Source organism: Eucyclogobius newberryi, unplaced genomic scaffold (assembly GCF_026437365.1).
Source record: "Eucyclogobius newberryi isolate DKJ021-1_F unplaced genomic scaffold, fEucNew1.0.hap1 SCAF_25, whole genome shotgun sequence".
Classification (NCBI taxonomy): Eukaryota; Metazoa; Chordata; class Actinopteri; order Gobiiformes; family Gobiidae; genus Eucyclogobius; species Eucyclogobius newberryi.
The window spans coordinates 742,748-756,018 of NW_027315890.1; positions in this window are offsets into that span (position 1 = coordinate 742,748).

Consider the following 13,271-nt stretch of genomic DNA (forward strand, 5'->3'; position numbering starts at 1 on the left):
CTCCTATATCTCTAAAGTCAATGTTCTGCAGCTCCTATATCTCTAAAGTCAGTGTTCTGCAGCTCCTATATCTCTAAAGTCAGTGTTCTGCAGCTCTCCTACATCTCTAAAGTTAGTGTTCTGCAGCTCCTACATCTCTGAAGTCAATGTTCTGCAGCTCCTACATCTCTAAAGTCAGTGTTCTGCAGCTCTCCTACATCTCTAAAGTCAATGTTCTGCATCTTCTACATCTCTAAAGTCAGTGTTCAGCAGCTCCTACATCTCTAAAGTCAATGTTCTGCAGCTTCTACATCTCTAAAGTCAGTGTTCTGCAGCTCCTACATCTCTAAAGTCAGTGTTCTGCAGCTCCTAGATCTCTGAAGTCAGTGTTCTGCAGCTCTCCTACATCTCTAAAGTCAGTGTTCTGCAGCTCCTACATCTCTAAAGTCAATGTTCTGCAGCTTCTACATCTCTAAATTCAGTGTTCTGCAGCTCCTACATCTCTAAAGTCAGTGTTCTGCAGCTCCTACATCTCTAAAGTCAGTGTTCTGCAGCTCCTACATCTCTAAAGTCAGTGTTCTGCAGCTCTCCTACATCTCTAAAGTCAGTGTTCTGCAGCTCCTACATCTCTAAAGTCAGTGTCCTGCAGCTCCTACATCTCTAAAGTCAGTTTTCTGCAGCTCCTACATCTCTAAAGTCAGTGTTCTGCAGCTCCTACATCTCTAAAGTCAGTGTTCTGCAGCTCCTACATCTCTAAAGTCAGTGTTCAGTAGCTCCTACATCTCTAAAGTCAGTGTTCTGCAGCTCCTACATCTCTAAAGTCAGTGTTCTGCAGCTCCTACATCTATAAAGTCAGTGTTCAGCAGCTCCTACATCTCTAAAGTCAGTGTTCTGCAGCTCCTACATCTCTAAAGTCAGTGTTCTGCTGCTCCTACATCTCTAAAGTCAGTGTTCTGCAGCTCCTACATCTCTAAAGTCAGTGTTCTGCAGCTCTCCTACATCTTTAAAGTCAATGTTCTGCAGCTCCTACATCTCTAAAGTCAGTATTCTGCAGCTCCTACATCTCTAAAGTCAGTGTTCTGCAGCTCCTACATCTCTAAAGTCAGTTTTCTGCAGCTCCTACATCTCTAAAGTCAGTGTTCTGCAGCTCCTACATCTCTAAAGTCAGTGTTCTGCAGCTCCCACATCTCTAAAGTCAGTGTTCAGTAGCTCCTACATCTCTAAAGTCAGTGTTCTGCAGCTCCTACATCTCTAAAGTCAGTGTTCTGGAGCTCCTACATCTCTAAAGTCAGTCTTCTGCAGCTCCTACATCTCTAAAGTCAGTGTTCTGCAGCTCCTACATCTCTAAAGTCAGTGTTCTGCAGCTCCTACATCTCTAAAGTCAGTGTTCTGCAGCTCCTACATCTCTAAAGTCAGTGTTCTGCAGCTCCTACATCTCTAAAGTCGGTGTTCTGCAGCTCCTACATCTCTAAAGTCAGTGTTCAGCAGCTCCTACATCTCTAAAGTCAGTGTTCTGCAGCTCCTACATCTCTAAAGTCAGTGTTCTGCAGCTCCTACATCTCTAAAGTCAGTGTTCTGCAGCTCCTACATCTCTAAAGTCAGTGTTCAGCAGCTCTTACATCTCTAAAGTCAGTGTTCAGCAGCTCCTACATCTCTAAAGTCAATGTTCTGCAGCTTCTACATCTCTAAAGTCAGTGTTCTGCAGCTCCTACATCTCTAAAGTCAGTGTTCTGCAGCTCCTACATCTCTAAAGTCAGTGTTCTGCAGCTCCTACATCTCTAAAGTCAGTGTTCTGCAGCTCCTACATCTCTAAAGTCGGTGTTCTGCAGCTCCTACATCTCTAAAGTCAGTGTTCAGCAGCTCCTACATCTCTAAAGTCAGTGTTCTGCAGCTCCTACATCTCTAAAGTCAGTGTTCTGCAGCTCCTACATCTCTAAAGTCAGTGTTCTGCAGCTCCTACATCTCTAAAGTCAGTGTTCAGCAGCTCTTACATCTCTAAAGTCAGTGTTCAGCAGCTCCTACATCTCTAAAGTCAATGTTCTGCAGCTTCTACATCTCTAAAGTCAGTGTTCTGCAGCTTCTACATCTCTAAAGTCAGTGTTCTGCAGCTCTCCTACATCTCTAAAGTCAATGTTCTGCAGCTTCTACTTCTCTAAATTCAGTGTTCTGCAGCTCCTACATCTCTAAAGTCAGTGTTCTGCAGCTCCTACATCTCTAAAGTCAGTGTTCTGCAGCTCCTACATCTCTAAAGTCAGTGTTCTGCAGCTCTCCTACATCTCTAAAGTCAGTGTTCTGCAGCTCCTACATCTCTAAAGTCAGTGTTCTGCAGCTCTCCTACATCTCTAAAGTCAGTGTTCTGCAGCTCCTACATCTCTAAAGTCAGTGTTCTGCAGCTTCTACATCTCTAAAGTCAGTGTTCTGCAGCTTTTACATCTCTAAAGTCAGTATTCAGCAGCTCCTACATCTCTAAAGTCAGTGTTTTGCAGCTCCTACATCTCTAAAGTCAGTGTTCTGCAGCTCCTACATCTCTAAAGTCAGTGTTCTGCAGCTCCTACATCTCTAAAGTCAGTGTTCTGCAGCTCCTACATCTCTAAAGTCAGTGTTCTGCAGCTCTCCTACATCTCTAAAGTCAGTGTTCTGCAGCTCCTACATCTCTAAAGTCAATGTTCTGCAGCTCCTACATCTCTAAAGTCAGTGTTCTGCAGCTCCTACATCTCTAAAGTCAGTGTTCTGCAGCTCCTACATCTCTAAAGTCAGTGTTCTGCAGCTCTCCTACATCTCTAAAGTCAGTGTTCTGCAGCTTCTACATCTCTAAAGTCAGTGTTCTGCAGCTCCTACATCTCTAAAGTCAGTGTTCTGCAGCTCCTACATCTCTAAAGTCAGTGTTCTGTAGCTCCTACATCTCTAAAGTCAGTGTTCTGCAGCTCTCCTACATCTCTAAAGTCAGTGTTCTGCAGCTCTCCTACATCTCTAAAGTCAGTGTTCTGCAGCTCCTACATCTCTAAAGTCAGTGTTCTGCAGCTCTCCTACATCTCTAAAGTCAGTGTTCTGCAGCTCTCCTACATCTCTAAAGTCAGTGTTCTGTAGCTCCTACATCTCTAAAGTCAGTGTTCTGCAGCTCTCCTACATCTCTAAAGTCAGTGTTCTGCAGCTCTCCTACATCTCTAAAGTCAGTGTTCTGCAGCTCCTACATCTCTAAAGTCAGTGTTCAGCAGCTCCTACATCTCTAAAGTCAGTGTTCAGCAGCTCCTACATCTCTAAAGTCAGTGTTCTGCAGCTCCTACATCTCTAAAGTCAGTGTTCTGCAGCTCCTACATCTCTAAAGTCAGTGTTCTGCAGCTCTCCTACTTCTTTAAAGTCAATGTTCTGCAGCTCCTACATCTCTAAAGTCAGTGTTCTGCAGCTCCTACATCTCTAAAGTCAGTGTTCTGCAGCTCCTACATCTCTAAAGTCAGTGTTCTGCAGCTCCTACATCTCTAAAGTCAGTGTTCTGCAGCTCCTACATCTCTAAAGTCAGTGTTCTGCAGCTCCTACATCTCTAAAGTCAGTGTTCTGCAGCTCCTACATCTCTAAAGTCAGTGTTCAGTAGCTCCTACATCTCTAAAGTCAGTGTTCTGTAGCTCCTACATCTCTAAAGTCAGTGTTCTGCAGCTCCTACATCTCTAAAGTCAGTGTTCTGCAGCTCCTACATCTCTAAAGTCAGTGTTCTGCAGCTCCTACATCTCTAAAGTCAGTGTTCTGCAGCTCCTACATCTCTAAAGTCAGTGTTCTGCAGCTCCTACATCTCTAAAGTCAGTGTTCAGCAGCTCCTACATCTCTAAAGTCAGTGTTCTGCAGCTCCTACATCTCTAAAGTCAGTGTTCTGCAGCTCTTCTACATCTCTAAAGTCAGTGTTCTGCAGCTCTTACATCTCTAAAGTCAGTGTTCTGCAGCTCCTACATCTCTAAAGTCAATGTTTTGCAGCTCCTATATCTCTAAAGTCAATGTTCTGCAGCTCCTATATCTCTAAAGTCAATGTTCTGCAGCTCCTACATCTCTAAAGTCAGTGTTCTGCAGCTCTCCTACATCTCTAAAGTCAGTGTTCTGCAGCTCTCCTACATATCTAAAGTCAGTGTTCTGCAGCTCCTATATCTCTGAAGTCAATGTTCTGCAGCTCCTACATCTCTAAAGTCAGTGTTCTGCAGCTCCTACATCTCTAAAGTCAGTGTTCTGCAGCTCCTACATCTCTAAAGTCAGTGTTCTGCAGCTCTCCTACATCTCTAAAGTCAGTGTTCAGCAGCTCCTACATCTCTAAAGTCAGTGTTCTGCAGCTCTCCTACATCTCTAAAGTCAGTGTTCTGCAGCTCCTACAGCTCTAAAGTCAGTGTTCTGAAGCTCCTACATTTCTAAAGTCAGTGTTCAGCAGCTCCTACATCTCTAAAGTCAGTGTTCTGCAGCTCCTACATCTCTAAAGTCAGTGTTCTGCAGCTCTCCTACATCTCTAAAGTCAGTGTTCTGCAGCTTCTACATCTCTAAAGTCAGTGTTCTGCAGCTCCTACATCTCTAAAGTCAGTGTTCTGCAGCTCCTACATCTCTAAAGTCAGTGTTCTGTAGCTCCTACATCTCTAAAGTCAGTGTTCTGCAGCTCTCCTACATCTCTAAAGTCAGTGTTCTGCAGCTCTCCTACATCTCTAAAGTCAGTGTTCTGCAGCTCCTACATCTCTAAAGTCAGTGTTCTGCAGCTCTCCTACATCTCTAAAGTCAGTGTTCTGCAGCTCTCCTACATCTCTAAAGTCAGTGTTCTGTAGCTCCTACATCTCTAAAGTCAGTGTTCTGCAGCTCTCCTACATCTCTAAAGTCAGTGTTCTGCAGCTCTCCTACATCTCTAAAGTCAGTGTTCTGCAGCTCCTACATCTCTAAAGTCAGTGTTCAGCAGCTCCTACATCTCTAAAGTCAGTGTTCAGCAGCTCCTACATCTCTAAAGTCAGTGTTCTGCAGCTCCTACATCTCTAAAGTCAGTGTTCTGCAGCTCCTACATCTCTAAAGTCAGTGTTCTGCAGCTCTCCTACTTCTTTAAAGTCAATGTTCTGCAGCTCCTACATCTCTAAAGTCAGTGTTCTGCAGCTCCTACATCTCTAAAGTCAGTGTTCTGCAGCTCCTACATCTCTAAAGTCAGTGTTCTGCAGCTCCTACATCTCTAAAGTCAGTGTTCTGCAGCTCCTACATCTCTAAAGTCAGTGTTCTGCAGCTCCTACATCTCTAAAGTCAGTGTTCTGCAGCTCCTACATCTCTAAAGTCAGTGTTCAGTAGCTCCTACATCTCTAAAGTCAGTGTTCTGTAGCTCCTACATCTCTAAAGTCAGTGTTCTGCAGCTCCTACATCTCTAAAGTCAGTGTTCTGCAGCTCCTACATCTCTAAAGTCAGTGTTCTGCAGCTCCTACATCTCTAAAGTCAGTGTTCTGCAGCTCCTACATCTCTAAAGTCAGTGTTCTGCAGCTCCTACATCTCTAAAGTCAGTGTTCAGCAGCTCCTACATCTCTAAAGTCAGTGTTCTGCAGCTCCTACATCTCTAAAGTCAGTGTTCTGCAGCTCTTCTACATCTCTAAAGTCAGTGTTCTGCAGCTCTTACATCTCTAAAGTCAGTGTTCTGCAGCTCCTACATCTCTAAAGTCAATGTTTTGCAGCTCCTATATCTCTAAAGTCAATGTTCTGCAGCTCCTATATCTCTAAAGTCAATGTTCTGCAGCTCCTACATCTCTAAAGTCAGTGTTCTGCAGCTCTCCTACATCTCTAAAGTCAGTGTTCTGCAGCTCTCCTACATATCTAAAGTCAGTGTTCTGCAGCTCCTATATCTCTGAAGTCAATGTTCTGCAGCTCCTACATCTCTAAAGTCAGTGTTCTGCAGCTCCTACATCTCTAAAGTCAGTGTTCTGCAGCTCCTACATCTCTAAAGTCAGTGTTCTGCAGCTCTCCTACATCTCTAAAGTCAGTGTTCAGCAGCTCCTACATCTCTAAAGTCAGTGTTCTGCAGCTCTCCTACATCTCTAAAGTCAGTGTTCTGCAGCTCCTACAGCTCTAAAGTCAGTGTTCTGAAGCTCCTACATTTCTAAAGTCAGTGTTCAGCAGCTCCTACATCTCTAAAGTCAGTGTTCTGCAGCTCCTACATCTCTAAAGTCAGTGTTCTGCAGCTCTCCTACATCTCTAAAGTCAGTGTTCTGCAGCTTCTACATCTCTAAAGTCAGTGTTCTGCAGCTCTCCTACATCTCTAAAGTTAATGTTCTGCATCTCCTACATCTCTAAAGTCAGTGTTCTGCAGCTCCTACATCTCTAAAGTCAGTGTTCTGCAGCTCTCCTACATCTCTAAAGTCAGTGTTCTGCAGCTCTCCTACATCTCTAAAGTCAGTGTTCTGCAGCTCCTACATCTCTAAAGTCAGTGTTTTGCAGCTCCTACATCTCTAAAGTCAGTGTTCAGCAGCTCCTACATCTCTAAAGTCAATGTTCTGCAGCTCCTACATCTCTTAAGTCAGTGTTCTGCAGCTCCTACATCTCTAAAGTCAGTGTTCTGCAGCTCCTACATCTCTAAAGTCAGTGTTCTGCAGCTCCTACATCTCTAAAGTCAATGTTCTGCAGCTCCTACATCTCTAAAGTCAGTGTTCTGCAGCTCCTACATCTCTAAAGTCAGTGTTCTGCAGCTCCTACATCTCTAAAGTCAATGTTCTGCAGCTCCTACATCTCTTAAGTCAGTGTTCTGCAGCTCCTACATCTCTAAAGTCAGTGTTCTGCAGCTCCTACATCTCTAAAGTCAGTGTTCTGCAGCTCCTACATCTCTAAAGTCAATGTTCTGCAGCTCCTACATCTCTAAAGTCAATGTTCTGCAGCTCCTACATCTCTAAAGTCAGTGTTCTGCAGCTCCTACATCTCTAAAGTCAGTGTTCTGCAGCTCTCCTACAACTCTAAAGTCAGTGTTCTGCAGCTCCTACATCTCTAAAGTCAGTGTTCTGCAACTCCTACATCTCTCAAGTCAGTGTTCTGCAGCTCCTACATCTCTAAAGTCAATGTTCTGCAGCTCCTACATCTCTAAAGTCAATGTTCTGCAGCTCCTACATCTCTAAAGTCAGTGTTCAGCAGCTCCTACATCTCTAAAGTCAGTGTTCTGCAGCTCCTACATCTCTTAAGTCAGTGTTCTGCAGCTCCTACATCTCTAAAGTCAGTGTTCTGCAGCTCCTACATCTCTAAAGTCAGTGTTCTGCAGCTTCTACATCTCTAAAGTCAGTGTTCAGCAGCTCCTACATCTCTAAAGTCAGTGTTCTGCAGCTCCTACATCTCTAAAGTCAGTGTTCAGCAGCTCCTACATCTCTAAAGTCAGTGTTCTGCAGCTCCTACATCTCTTAAGTCAGTGTTCTGCAGCTCCTACATCTCTAAAGTCAGTGTTCTGCAGCTCCTACATCTCTAAAGTCAGTGTTCTGCAGCTCCTACATCTCTAAAGTCAGTGTTCTGCAGCTCCTACATCTCTAAAGTCAATGTTCTGCAGCTCCTACATCTCTAAAGTCAGTGTTCAGCAGCTCCTACATCTCTAAAGTCAGTGTTCTGCAGCTCCTACATCTCTAAAGTCAGTGTTCTGCAGCTCTTACATCTCTAAACTCAGTGTTCTGCAGCTCCTACATCTCTAAAGTCAGTGTTCTGCAGCTCCTACATCTCTAAAGTCAGTGTTCTGCAGCTCTTACATCTCTAAACTCAGTGTTCTGCAGCTCCTACATCTCTAAAGTCAGTGTTCTGCAGCTCCTACATCTCTAAAGTCAGTGTTCTGCAGCTCCTACATCTCTAAAGTCAGTGTTCTGCAGCTCCTACATCTCTAAAGTCAGTGTTCTGCAGCTCCTACATCTCTAAAGTCAGTGTTCAGTAGCTCCTACATCTCTAAAGTCAGTGTTCTGCAGCTCCTACATCTCTAAAGTCAGTGTTCTGCAGCTCCTACATCTCTAAAGTCAGTGTTCTGCAGCTCCTACATCTCTAAAGTCAGTGTTCTGCAGCTCCTACATCTCTAAAGTCAGTGTTCTGCAGCTTCTACATCTCTAAAGTCAGTGTTCTGCAGCTCCTACATCTCTAAAGTCAGTGTTCAGCAGCTCCTGCATCTCTAAAGTCAGTGTTCTGCAGCTCCTACATCTCTAAAGTCAGTGTTCTGCAGCTCTTCTACATCTCTAAAGTCAGTGTTCTGCAGCTCTTACATCTCTAAAGTCAGTGTTCTGCAGCTCCTACATCTCTAAAGTCAATGTTTTGCAGCTCCTATATCTCTAAAGTCAGTGTTCTGCAGCTCCTATATCTCTAAAGTCAATGTTCTGCAGCTCCTACATCTCTAAAGTCAGTGTTCTGCAGCTCTCCTACATCTCTAAAGTCAGTGTTCTGCAGCTCTCCTACATCTCTAAAGTCAGTGTTCTGCAGCTCCTATATCTCTGAAGTCAATGTTCTGCAGCTCCTACATCTCTAAAGTCAGTGTTCTGCAGCTCCTACATCTCTAAAGTCAGTGTTCTGCAGCTCCTACATCTCTAAAGTCAGTGTTCTGCAGCTCTCCTACATCTCTAAAGTCAGTGTTCAGCAGCTCCTACATCTCTAAAGTCAGTGTTCTGCAGCTCTCCTACATCTCTAAAGTCAGTGTTCTGCAGCTCTCCTACATCTCTAAAGTCAGTGTTCTGCAGCTTCTACATCTCTAAAGTCAGTGTTCTGCAGCTCTCCTACATCTCTAAAGTTAATGTTCTGCATCTCCTACATCTCTAAAGTCAGTGTTCTGCAGCTCCTACATCTCTAAAGTCAGTGTTCTGCAGCTCTCCTACATCTCTAAAGTCAGTGTTCTGCAGCTCTCCTACATCTCTAAAGTCAGTGTTCTGCAGCTCCTACATCTCTAAAGTCAGTGTTTTGCAGCTCCTACATCTCTAAAGTCAGTGTTCAGCAGCTCCTACATCTCTAAAGTCAATGTTCTGCAGCTCCTACATCTCTTAAGTCAGTGTTCTGCAGCTCCTACATCTCTAAAGTCAGTGTTCTGCAGCTCCTACATCTCTAAAGTCAGTGTTCTGCAGCTCCTACATCTCTAAAGTCAATGTTCTGCAGCTCCTACATCTCTAAAGTCAGTGTTCTGCAGCTCCTACATCTCTAAAGTCAGTGTTCTGCAGCTCCTACATCTCTAAAGTCAATGTTCTGCAGCTCCTACATCTCTTAAGTCAGTGTTCTGCAGCTCCTACATCTCTAAAGTCAGTGTTCTGCAGCTCCTACATCTCTAAAGTCAGTGTTCTGCAGCTCCTACATCTCTAAAGTCAATGTTCTGCAGCTCCTACATCTCTAAAGTCAATGTTCTGCAGCTCCTACATCTCTAAAGTCAGTGTTCTGCAGCTCCTACATCTCTAAAGTCAGTGTTCTGCAGCTCTCCTACATCTCTAAAGTCAGTGTTCTGCAGCTCCTACATCTCTAAAGTCAGTGTTCTGCAACTCCTACATCTCTCAAGTCAGTGTTCTGCAGCTCCTACATCTCTAAAGTCAATGTTCTGCAGCTCCTACATCTCTTAAGTCAGTGTTCTGCAGCTCCTACATCTCTAAAGTCAATGTTCTGCAGCTCCTACATCTCTAAAGTCAGTGTTCTGCAGCTCCTACATCTCTTAAGTCAGTGTTCTGCAGCTCCTACATCTCTAAAGTCAATGTTCTGCAGCTCCTACATCTCTAAAGTCAGTGTTCAGCAGCTCCTACATCTCTAAAGTCAGTGTTCTGCAGCTCCTACATCTCTTAAGTCAGTGTTCTGCAGCTCCTACATCTCTACAGTCAGTGTTCTGCAGCTCCTACATCTCTAAAGTCAGTGTTCTGCAGCTTCTACATCTCTAAAGTCAGTGTTCAGCAGCTCCTACATCTCTAAAGTCAGTGTTCTGCAGCTCCTACATCTCTAAAGTCAGTGTTCAGCAGCTCCTACATCTCTAAAGTCAGTGTTCTGCAGCTCCTACATCTCTAAAGTCAGTGTTCTGCAGCTCCTACATCTCTAAAGTCAGTGTTCTGCAGCTCCTACATCTCTAAAGTCAGTGTTCTGCAGCTCCTACATCTCTAAAGTCAATGTTCTGCAGCTCCTACATCTCTAAAGTCAGTGTTCAGCAGCTCCTACATCTCTAAAGTCAGTGTTCTGCAGCTCCTACATCTCTAAAGTCAGTGTTCTGCAGCTCCTACATCTCTAAAGTCAGTGTTCTGCAGCTCCTACATCTCTAAACTCAGTTGTTGTTGTTGTTGTTTTATGGCGGTTGGCATCCAAGTGTTGCATTACCGCCAGACTTTATTCCGTTCTGCAGCTCCTACATCTCTAAAGTCAGTGTTCTGCAGCTCCTACATCTCTAAAGTCAGTGTTCTGCAGCTCCTACATCTCTAAAGTCAGTGTTCTGCAGCTCCTACATCACCTTTAATCCATCTGAAGTGGAGATGAGACAAAGCCCCAAATGACACAATAGATCTCGTCCAAGAAGATTGACAGGACATGTTAAAGGAGAGGTATCAGAGCACTTTAAAGGAGAGGTATCAGAGCACGTTAAAGGAGAGGTATCAGAGCAAGTTAAAGGAGAGGTATCAGAGCAAGTTAAAGGAGAGGTATCAGAGCAAGTTAAAGGAGAGGTATCAGAGCAAGTTAAAGGAGAGGTATCAGAGCAAGTTAAAGGAGAGGTATCAGAGCATGTTAAAGGAGAGGTATCAGAGCACGTTAAAGGAGAGGTATCAGAGCAAGTTAAAGGAGAGGTATCAGAGCATGTTAAAGGAGAGGTATCAGAGCATGTTAAAGGAGAGGTATCAGAGCACTTTAAAGGAGAGGTATCAGAGCAAGTTAAAGGAGAGGTATCAGAGCAAGTTAAAGGAGAGGTATCAGAGCACTTTAAAGGAGAGGTATCAGAGCATATTAAAGGAGAGGTATCAGAGCACTTTAAAGGAGAGGTATCAGAGCATGTTAAAGGAGAGGTATCAGAGCAAGTTAAAGGAGAGGTATCAGAGCATGTTAAAGGAGAGGTATCAGAGCATGTTAAAGGAGAGGTATCAGAGCATGTTAAAGGAGAGGTATCAGAGCAAGTTAAAGGAGAGGTATCAGAGCATGTTAAAGGAGAGGTATCAGAGCACTTTAAAGGAGAGGTATCAGAGCAAGTTAAAGGAGAGGTATCAGAGCAAGTTAAAGGAGAGGTATCAGAGCAAGTTAAAGGAGAGGTATCAGAGCAAGTTAAAGGAGAGGTATCAGAGCAAGTTAAAGGAGAGGTATCAGAGCAAGTTAAAGGAGAGGTATCAGAGCATGTTAAAGGAGAGGTATCAGAGCACGTTAAAGGAGAGGTATCAGAGCAAGTTAAAGGAGAGGTATCAGAGCATGTTAAAGGAGAGGTATCAGAGCATGTTAAAGGAGAGGTATCAGAGCACTTTAAAGGAGAGGTATCAGAGCAAGTTAAAGGAGAGGTATCAGAGCAAGTTAAAGGAGAGGTATCAGAGCATGTTAAAGGAGAGGTATCAGAGCAAGTTAAAGGAGAGGTATCAGAGCATGTTAAAGGAGAGGTATCAGAGCATGTTAAAGGAGAGGTATCAGAGCAAGTTAAAGGAGAGGTATCAGAGCATGTTAAAGGAGAGGTATCAGAGCACGTTAAAGGAGAGGTATCAGAGCAAGTTAAAGGAGAGGTATCAGAGCAAGTTAAAGGAGAGGTATCAGAGCATGTTAAAGGAGAGGTATCAGAGCATGTTAAAGGAGAGGTATCAGAGCACTTTAAAGGAGAGGTATCAGAGCATGTTAATATATATTTCAGAATCTGAATAACTCAGAATGTCTTTGTGTGACCGGTTTATCCTTGGTCGGTCACACATATATGTGTGTGTTTGCAGTGTTGCTTTCAGCCTGTAGGGGGCAGAAGCGTTTCAGCCTGTAGGGGGCAGAAGCGTTTCAGCCTGTAGGGGGCAGAAGCGTTTCAGCCTGTAGGAGGCAGAAGCGTTTCAGCCTGTAGGGGGCAGAAGCGTTTCAGCCTGTAGGGGGCAGAAGCGTTTCAGCCTGTAGGGGGCAGAAGCGTTTCAGCCTGTAGGGGGCAGAAGCGTTTCAGCCTGTAGGGGGCAGAAGCGTTTCAGCCTGTAGGGGGCAGAAGCGTTTCAGCCTGTAGGGGGCAGAAGCGTTTCAGCCTGTAGGGGGCAGAAGCGTTTCAGCCTGTAGGGGGCAGAAGCGTTTCAGCCTGTAGGGGGCAGAAGCGTTTCAGCCTGTAGGGGGCAGAAGCGTTTCAGCCTGTAGGGGGCAGAAGCGTTTCAGCCTGTAGGGGGCAGAAGCGTTTCAGCCTGTAGGGGGCAGAAGCGTTTCTGCCTGTAGGGGGCAGAAGCGTTTCAGCCTGTAGGGGGCAGAAGCGTTTCAGCCTGTAGGGGGCAGAAGCGTTTCAGCCTGTAGGGGGCAGAAGCGTTTCAGCCTGTAGGGGGCAGAAGCGTTTCAGCCTGTAGGGGGCAGAAGCGTTTCAGCCTGTAGGGGGCAGAAGCGTTTCAGCCTGTAGGGGGCAGAAGCGTTTCAGCCTGTAGGGGGCAGAAGCGTTTCAGCCTGTAGGGGGCAGAAGCGTTTCAGCCTGTAGGGGGCAGAAGCGTTTCAGCCTGTAGGGGGCAGAAGCGTTTCAGCCTGTAGGGGGCAGAAGCGTTTCAGCCTGTAGGGGGCAGAAGCGTTTCAGCCTGTAGGGGGCAGAAGCGTTTCAGCCTGTAGGGGGCAGAAGCGTTTCAGCCTGTAGGGGGCAGAAGCGTTTCAGCCTGTAGGGCGCAGAAGCGTTTCAGCCTGTAGGGGGCAGAAGCGTTTCTGCCTGTAGGGGGCAGAAGCGTTTCAGCCTGTAGGGGGCAGAAGCGTTTCAGCCTGTAGGGGGCAGAAGCGTTTCAGCCTGTAGGGGGCAGAAGCGTTTCAGCCTGTAGGGGGCAGAAGCGTTTCAGCCTGTAGGGGGCAGAAGCGTTTCAGCCTGTAGGGGGCAGAAGCGTTTCAGCCTGTAGGGGGCAGAAGCGTTTCAGCCTGTAGGAGGCAGAAGCGTTTCAGCCTGTAGGAGGCAGAAGCGTTTCAGCCTGTAGGGCGCAGAAGTGTTTCAGCCTGTAGGGGGCAGAAGTGTTTCAGCCTGTAGGAGGCAGAAGCGTTTCAGCCTGTAGGGCGCAGAAGCGTTTCAGCCTGTAGGGGGCAGAAGCGTTTCAGCCTGTAGGGGGCAGAAGCGTTTCAGCCTGTAGGGGGCAGAAGCGTTTCAGCCTGTAGGAGGCAGAAGCGTTTCAGCCTGTAGGAGGCAGAAGCGTTTCAGCCTGTAGGGCGCAGAAGTGTTTCAGCCTGTAGGGGGCAGA